Source organism: Ceratotherium simum, chromosome 33 (assembly GCF_057802395.1).
Source record: "Ceratotherium simum simum isolate JZ-2026a chromosome 33, ASM5780239v1, whole genome shotgun sequence".
Lineage (NCBI taxonomy): Eukaryota > Metazoa > Chordata > Mammalia > Perissodactyla > Rhinocerotidae > Ceratotherium > Ceratotherium simum.
Window position 1 is genome coordinate 25,391,517 of NC_141932.1, and position 9,278 is coordinate 25,400,794.

Sequence of the window (9,278 nt, forward strand, 5' to 3'; positions counted from 1 at the left end):
GGCTGGTGTTGGGTTTGCACTTGTGGGTGGTCCCTGTGGCAGGACACCCCTCATCTCCATAAACCATCGCAGTGGTTTTCATGGAATATTTTGACTTAAGTCCGTTTGGTCCTGTGGGAACCTGAACCGCCTCCTCTTGGCTACTGCTCTTGTGCTCTCTTCTCCCCACTGTTAGATGTGGGATCCTTTTGCTTGTAGGGTTGTTCTCTGAGGGAGCCTGGCGGTAGGAACCAGAACGTTGTCTGGGAGTGCCCACTGGGATGCGTAGGAGGGGCGGTGGCAGCAGGTGGGTCTGGCTGGGCTGAGGCCTGGGGTTGGGGGGCCCCCTGGTGGGCTGAGGAAGCAAGTACATGGGGTGTTTGGTGTTGGTTAACCAAGTATTTAAATACAGAGGTTGTCCTGAGGTGGGGGAAGTGTGTGTCTCTGGAGAAGGGGACTTCAACAGGATCAGGGTGGCTTCTTGGAGCAAGTGATCTCAGCGGGGCAGGAGAGAGTGAGTTCCGGGAATGGGAGGCTGTTTCTGCCTTTCTCTTCCTCTTGAGCTGCGCTGGTTTGCTTTCCAGACAGTTATTGCGCAGATTCTGATTGCCCTCTTATTTGCTTCCAGTGTCAAAGCTGCTTCGCCCTTGGTTTCTCCTTGTTGTCAATTCAGCCCTTCTCTTTTCTCTTCATTTGTATCTGCCTTGGAGGTGGCCCCTGGTCTGCCAGCCGTGGCCACCCTTGCTCTTCACACCTGCTCCGTCCTGGTTGCCATGCTTCCCCGCCCAGCTGGACGGAGTCATCACAGCCTGGAGCCCCCCTTCAAGCTCACGTGCCGTACTTTGTCAGAAGTCAGGGGCAAGGGAATACACGGCCCTGGGGGACAGTGGCCTCACCTCTGGCCGCACTTTGCCCTTTCTCTCTGGGCTCCAGGGCCCCGTATTGCCTTCTCTCGGGCCTGGTGACTGCCACCATCCCTGTTACTACAGAGCCTGCGCACTCCCTGCCCAATGCCTTAATTCCTGGTCAGATCCTTCAGATCTCAGCTATGTGCATAAGCGAGGCTCCCAGTTACTACACTTCACTGAATACCCAAAATTTTGGGTGGGCCCCTGCTCTTCATTTTCCAAAAGTGGCATCTTCCAGGCCATTTTCAGGAGTTACGCTGACCTGATGGCTTCTGAGACTGGAAGCAGTGTGAGACCCAGGCCAGCCGGGTGGATTGCCCCTGACCCTCCGACCTTGGTTGCCAAACTCGCCTGCCCCTTGGATACCTCCCCTGATGTCGGCACCTGGTGACACCTCTACCTGTACTTTCCTGTATCAAGAGAATAAGGGTACTTATTGTCTGGCTGGCTGTCCCCTCACTAGATGGTGAGCTTTCTGGGCCAGGGTCTGTCTGTTCACTCTTGTCTCCACGGTGTCTGGCATATGGTTGGTACCATAGCCTGAGCCAGACCCTACCCTGGCCTTCAGGGTTTTGACTTAGGACTCCCCGTGCCCCATTGGTTTGCAAGTCCATGTGAGGCCTCAGTTGCCTGGTGAAGGAGCTACAGGTGGGATATACAGGCCCAAGAACAGGAGGTTACACAAATGCTGTACACACTACACCTCAAGTGCGTGCACCTGTGCCCCAGGTGGTACGTGTACAGGTGCCTTCGTGCGAGGCCCTCGGTTCCGTACTCATCCTAGAGGCCAGACCCTTGAGTTCACTGCCGTGTGTGTGTGTGTGTGTGTGTGTGTATGTGAGAGAGAAAGAGAGAGAGAGAGAGAAAAAGAGACAGAGAGGGAGGTGGAGATGGGTGAGAGGGAGGGAGGCAATGAAAGATATTGAGAAAGACATTGTGTATGAGAGAGAGTGAATGAGAGAGATTGTGAGGGATCAGGAGAGATTGGGAGAGAGAGATTTTTGGGGAGATTGAGTGAGAGAATGTTGGGGAGAAAGAGAGATTGAATTAAGTGAGGCCAGCAGAACCTGGGGTCCTTCCCCCACCACCTTATACAAGGCGGGGTGCCCCCAGAGCAGGTGATTTGGAAGTATTTGGATGAGTTCTCAGCCTCATGGGCCCCACTGAGACCTGGCCCACAAACAGGAAAGACCCACCTCCTGTAAGTGAGCAAAGGCTATGGTGTGTGTGTGTGTGTGTGTGATGTTGGCTGGGCTGGTGGCTCTCGGAGGTTTCTGGGGGTGGTCTTGGGCATGGGGTGCCCTCACGGCCCTAGGGTAGGAGGAGTGGTGCTGACCCCTCCTGGTCAGTGCTTCCTGCCCCCCTTCGGCCAGGACACACAGGTGAGCACTTCCTGAACTGCAGGTAGACTTGAGTGCCTCCTGAGGGCTTGCTTTGGAGGGGGCTGGGAAGGGATGGGCAGTTGGGGCAGTAATCTGTGGGACCTGGGAGGGGCTGGGCATGGAGATCCACAGTGGCAGGGGTCTGGAGGGCAGTGTGGGCCAAGGAGTGACTCGGTGGTGGTCAGAGTGAGTGCGGTGGTGTGTGGGGCTATACTCACCACCATCTCCTCTCACCTCCACCCCATCCTGAGGCTGGTCCCCAGCTCTGTGCACTTCTAGTTAACAGATGTTCCCTGGGAGGGGCCAGGGCTGTGGCGGCTGTGGGGTAGTAGACTCAGCCTGTGAGGGGCTCCAGGAAGGCCTTGGATTGGGACTGAGGACAGGTCTGGGCGTGGGGGGAGTGCCCCAGTTGCTGGTGACCTTCCACGGGGCGCAGCTCTGGAGTACTTGCCCCCACGTGGTGTGTGGGCATCAGGTCTGCGTGCGCCCTGAGTGGATGTGGTGAGTACCTGGCTGGGAGAGGGATGTGTGTGCACATGCTCTGGGGACTGGGCGACTGCTCAGAGCAGGCCTGGTGGGGGGCTCAGAGATGGGAGGGGCCATATGACCTGGGGTGGAGATGGGGGTCCTCTTCCTGAGCCATCCTGGGAGGAATTCTGTGTGGCACTGTCTCCTGGGGTAGCAGCACCAGTCTGAGGTCCCTGGTTCCTGAGGACATAGAGCCCGGGAAGTGCCTGGGATCCTGGGGAACCTGCAGAACCCAAGGGAAGCACAGCGGGAGCGTGCCTTCTCCCCTTCCGTCTTCCTTCTCCAGCCCTCAGGACACTGCTGGGCTGTCCTCCCTAAGCCTGGGAGTGTGTGTCACAGGTGTACCCTTGCTTGTCCTGCAACGAGGGTTACCCTGGAGAGCAGAGAGGGCCTGAGAGTCTCCCCAAGGACATCAGGCCCCTCCAGACCTCCCTGGACTCGGGGGGCTGTGACCCTGAGACATCTGGCACTTGGGGGGGAAGTGCTCATCAGTGGTGTTGGTGTGCCTGTCACATACTCACCTGTCACTCCCATCGTCCCGCACCACTGCACCCTCCTCCACGTCTGCTGTGCAGGTGTACCTGCCCGTGTCACACACACCTGCTCTGCCCACTGGTTACATGACTGTCCTACAAACTCTGTCTTACCTGCCTGAAGTTACTTGCCACACACCTGTCACAGGCATCTGGGTGACACAGCTGGCTCACTCACTTCTCTGTGACAGCGCCTGGGCCATCAGTGCCCCCATCCACTGTCAGCCTTGTGGATACTCAGGGTGGGGCTCAAGCCCAGGTGGAGACATTTCACAGGCCTGGTGTTTACTCACCTGCCTTCGAACCCACGTTGTTTTGGAAACTTCCTTTTCCACTTGACCAATGGTGCTAGTCCCCTGGGCCCTCTGCCTGGCCGGCCTGGCATTGCCACACCACTGAGCTGTATGGATCTCTGCCAGTGCCCCTCGTCCGTGCAGCCAGAGGTGGGGCTTTGAGTCTTGGCCTGTCCCCAGCCTACCCCTTCCCATTGCCCTGCCCAGCTCGGCTCAGCTCTCGCCTCCCACCCCCCAACAACTTGGTCAACTCTGACCGTGGGAGAGGGGCTCCCTCCGGGAGTGGAGGGAGTCCCCCTGGCAGAGAGATGTGTCTTCAGAGAGGCTGTGTCTGCGATGGAGGACATTAAACTGACCAGGCCTGTACCACGCAGACTGGGAGACAGACAGATGCTGACCCTGTTGTGTGTGGGGGTCAGGGGCCACCCATGTGGACGAGAAGCCAGAGTCCACAGGACACAGAAAAGACCACAGGAACCCTGGGTAGGGATGAGGGACTCTCACTGCTGGGGGTCAGTGGGGAAAGAGTGCATTTAGCTGTGATCTGGACCCTCCTTCCCTCCCTTTCCTCCTTTCTTCCTTGTGTCTGTTCTTTAAAAAAAACCTTTTTAAAGTGTTTATTATACTTGGTCTGATTGGAAAGAAGAATTAACTCTGGCTTTTGGACTGAGCAACTGGGTGGACGTACTGCCATTTCCCTGTGGGGGCAGAGGGGAGAGACACAGTGGAACAGGTTTGTGTGGGAGTGTAAATTGAAAATGCTGTCTTGCCATGTGGAGATGTCTGTCCTGTGGAGCGGGTGGTTAGATATAGGAGTCGAGCTCAGGGGATGAATAAGGGCCGGGGACGCACATTTTGGCGCCACCCATTTATAGAGGTATTTGAAGTCATGGATGAGATCACATGGAAAGAGGATGAAAGAGCAAAGAGGAGGGGCCCCAGCTAGAGCTCTGAGGGGCTGCGCATTTCCCCCTCGCAAGGGGGATGAGGCAGGGGCAGCAAGTGACGGGGGCGGGGGGAGAGCGGGTAGTGAGTTAAGGTGGCATCAGAGAAGCCTTGATGAAAAAGGGCTGAGAGAGGACATGGGCTGCAGCAGGGGTTTTGGAAAGATGGAGATGACTGATGACCTTGAATAAGGCTGTTTCAGTGCAGCAGTGAGGGAAGAATAGACCAGAGCCCCTGGAGGTGAGGGAGGGAGGGAAGAGGAGGCATCAAGAGCAGCCAGCTCTCTCAGTGTACCGGGGAGAGGTGCAGTAGCTGAGGGGGGCTTGGGTCAGGGGAGTTCTTTTAGGACACTGAGGCCTGTCTGAAGTGGTCTGCCCACATCTGTAAGAGCATGTACGCCCTGCATGGGCATTCCCGGGGTCGTCTTCCCCACCAGACCTCACTCCCCATGGGAGCAGGGTCTGTGATTGCAGTGGGCACAGCTGTGCTCAGCCCCTTGCCCAACGTGTGGCTCTTAAGGTGCTGGTGAATGTTGGTTAAGTGAGTGGGTCAGTACGTGGAAGGCACTTAGAACACTGATGAGCGCATAACAAATGCACAGTAAAAGTCAGTTATTGTTGTTGGGCCGGCCTGGAAGTAGCTGAAGACCTGGTGACAGCAGTTGTGGAGGCCTTGCTCTGAGCCCACCTGAGAGCCACGGTAGACTGGACCAGGGTGCTGGCCCCAGGTCCCGAGGGATGGAGGGTTAAAGATGCCCAGCAGCACTGTGCAGGCCAGCTTCGTGTGCCAGCCCTGCAGCCAGCCGCTGAGACTGGACCGCGTCACCATCTGGGAGCTCGCAGCTCCATTACTTGCCCCAGCCTGGGAGAAACCAGGGGAGACCCCGGAGGAAGAGGCTAACTCAGGAGAGGAGCCATTTATTGAACCTCGCCAGGATGGCATCTCTTGCAGATTCATCCCGGCCAGGGTGACATCTACAGAAAGTGCCAACGGCTTCACTCTGATCAGGGAGGCATCTGACGGTGGCACCATGGAGAACATTAGCTGAAGACTGAAGGTCACTGGGGGCCTTTTTCACATCCTGTGGGGCAGACAGATGTGGATCACCACTGTGTGAGGAATGCACAGGTCCTCTTGTAGACCACGTCACTGAAATGAGTGTCAGAACTGCAAACGCCGTTTGGGGACCTTAGAGCAAATGAATGAGGGTGACAGGGAGCAGCTACTGGTGGAGCTAAGGGAGCTGGCGTTGGAGGAGGAGAGGCTGATCCAGGAGCTGGAAGATGTGGAAGAGAGCCCAGAGACAGTGGCAGAAAATCGTGAGAAGGTCTGGTCTGAGGCTGAGAGACTGGGTCTGGAGGAACCTCAGTGCCAGAGGGAATACAGTGAACTTAAATGACAATAGCTGGAACGGGATGAGGGGCTGAAGATGTAGGAAACCAGAGGCGTTATGCCCAGATGCAGCTGAAGAAAACCAGTGTCTTTAACGAGACCTTTCCCATCTGGGGCTGTGGACAGTTGGGCACAATCAGTAACTTCAGACCGGGTCACCTGCCCGGTGCTCCTGTGGAATGGACTGTGGTGAATGCTGCTCGGGACTGCCCCACACCCCAGCCAATACGATGGGTCGGAAGGTTCAGAGGTATTGTCTCGTTCCTGTGAAAACCATTCATATCTGGAGCCTCTGACTGACAATTTAAGGAGCTGCCATTGTGCTGTTCTGGGGGTTGTGGTTTTTCTGGGACAACAGGTTTGACCGTGCAATGGCGGCTTTCCTGCGCTGTGTGCAGCAGTTCAAAGAAGAGATTGAGAAAGATGAAACATTTTTGTCTTCCTTACAGGATGGATGTGGAGAAAGACAAGATTGAAGGCATAGGAGGCAGCGGTGGCTTCTGTTCCATCAAAACCCAGTTTACCCCTGAGCAACAGAGAACAAAAGCGCTGAAGGTCATGCTGAGGAGTCTTAGGTGCGGGCATCCTAACAGTTTCATAACAAATGCCTTAGTTTTTTCCTTAGAGAGATGCCTGCCTTAAAGGCTTTAAATTTTGTTGTATTTGCAAAAAAAAACCGTTTTAAATTGAATTCAGGTAATATCAAACAGCACGTGTTTACAATACCAAAAAAGAAAAAAGTCCACAAAAGTCACTTTATTTTAAAATATCATATGATAGGGCTGGCCCTGTGGCTTAGTGGTTAAGTGCGCGTGCTCTGCTGCTGGTTCAGATCCCGGGAGCGCACCGATGCACCGCTTCTCCGGCCATGCTGAGGCTGCGTCTCACATACAGCAACTAGAAGGATGTGCACCTATGACATACAACTATCTACTGGGGCTTTGGGGGAAAAATAAATAAATAAAATCTTTAAAAATAAATAAATAAAATATCATATGATAGATAGTTCGTGGAGCTACAATGTGCCATGTATGGCTACTAGCCCTTGTCACAGTCGTGACTCGTACTTCCATACCTTCTTTTCTCTCTCTCTCCCTTGAAAACGACTCATTTGTTTGCTTTTTTTTTTTTTATTAACTTAGTTGAATTGAAATCAATGTGTTTTCACTGAGAGAGTTGAATTGAAATCAATGTGTTTTCACTGGATTTCTCTCTCTCAACTTCCTGCACTTGGAATATGAAATAGAAATTTTGGTCTCCACTGAGGCGATGAGCTGTGTGAGACACGCAGCTGGATAACGTGAGACGATGGCGCATAAGCTCTACCTGGTCACCGTGGGATGTGATCAGAAGCTTGAAATTCAGTACTTCTCGCTCAGTTCTGGTACTGAATGCCCACTCTGCTCTGTGTTAGAGAGATGAGAGGGTGTTTGATACTGTTTGAGACATTATTAAGAGATTTAATTAATTGTAATAAAAGATTTGCTGCAGTCTGAAAAACAGTGAATTAACTGTTATCACTTAGGTGAGTGAATAGACATTTCTGCAGTTTGTATGTGGGTCCCTGCGTGGGGCAGTGACTGTGTCACTTCAGCAATAGTTTGTGTGACTCTGCATTCATGGGCACACCCTGTGTCAGTGAGACCTGCTGCTGTACAGCTGGGACCACCTGCTGGGGGCACATATGACTCAGAGACGGAGCACGGTGTGTGAAGACCACCAGGCTCCTGCTTTCGTGGTCCCAGCCAGACATTAGTCTGGCTTTGAGGTCACAGCAGTGTCCCTGACTCAGGTCAGTCTTCTCCTGGGAAGGGGCCACTGAGCCAACTGGAAACCCTCTGCCTGTTGCCCCCAGGGCCACGTACATGTTGGAGGTGGACGTTCACGGCCAGGGCCTTCTGACCAGCCCTCCCTGCAAGTCCCCACCCTGGGTCACACGCCGTTTTGCATCTCTTCCCCTCGTCCATGCGCTGCAGGGGTTCATCTCACCCCTCAGTGCTGCTCTGAACCTCCTTTACCTGATACTGATTGTCTCCCTTCCCCTCCCAGCTCAGGGCTGGAGCAAGACCCTACCCCATGTGTTCATCAAGAGGAAATGTGGGCTCACTTCCTGTTTCTCCTTCTCAAATATACACTCATTGGCCTGCAGCAGTCCTGGCCCCATCCTGGCTACTATCATAGGGAGGGTGGCTTGTAAGTATGCTCAAGCTTTCCCATCCTAAAAATGCTCCCTAGACCCAGAGCCCTGTCCCTTTCCCATCCTGACCTTAGGGTTCAACTTGGAGTCATGACTTTTCTTTTTCAATTTTATATTGAGAAATACGTCATGTATACTGAGGATAGAAAACATGTATGTACAATTTAAAGAAAAGAAGAACACATACCCGTGGATCTGCTTCCTGGCTTGAGAAATGGAACGTAACCAGTATCCCACATGTGCCCTGCTCCGAGCACCATCCTCTTATAGTTACCTTCTCTGGGGTACATGTGATGTTGAATCGTGTCGATCATGCCGTTACTTCTCTATATGGTTTTACTACCTATGTATGTATCCTTAAACAGTTTATTGTTTAGTATTGAATGCATTGGATTTTATATTAATCAAATCATCCTACATGTTTTATTCTGTGTTTGCTTCTGCTCATCCTTACATTTTAGAGATTCATCCATGTTTTGTTTGTTTGTTTTTTTTGCTGAGGAAGATGCGCCCTGAGCTAATATCTGTGCCAATCTTCCTCTTTTTTTTTTTTTTCTGCTAAAGGAAGATTAGCCCTGAGCTAACATCTGTGCCAATCTTCCTCTAATTTATATGTGGGTTGCCACCATGGCGTGGCTGATGAGGGGTGTAGGTCGTCCACCATCAGATACAAACCTGCAAACCTGGGCTGCCAAAGCAGAGCACGCAAAACTTAACCACTACGCCCAGGGGCCAGCCCCTCATCCATGTTTATGTCTTGGTGTAGTCATTCATTTTGGTTGTTGGGTAATATTCCATTGATGAATACAGCACAAACGATTTAACCATCATACTGTTGATGGCTATTTGTGTTGTTTCTAGTTCATAGCTTTTACAGAAAGCATACCTATGCACATTCTTATACGATCTTATCTTGCTTCACATATTCAAGAATTACTCTAGAATATGTACCAATGAGTCATAGGGTATGTATAATATTTCACTTTTCTAGATATCATAAAATTGTTTTCCAAGTAACAATTTACATCCAATTCAAATTCAAGATTATAGCATTTTTACTTACCTTCTATCTTTGTGTGTGTGTGAGGTAGATTGGCCACAAGCTAATATCTGTGCCCATC

General features: G+C 52.4%; 1 pseudogene; it reads left to right on the forward strand.

The window, feature by feature from the left end:
* The first annotated feature begins 4,653 nt into the window (after positions 1-4,653).
* On the forward strand, positions 4,654-8,680 carry LOC106803423 (beclin-1 pseudogene; annotated as a pseudogene).
* Positions 8,681-9,278: the final 598 nt, after the last annotated feature.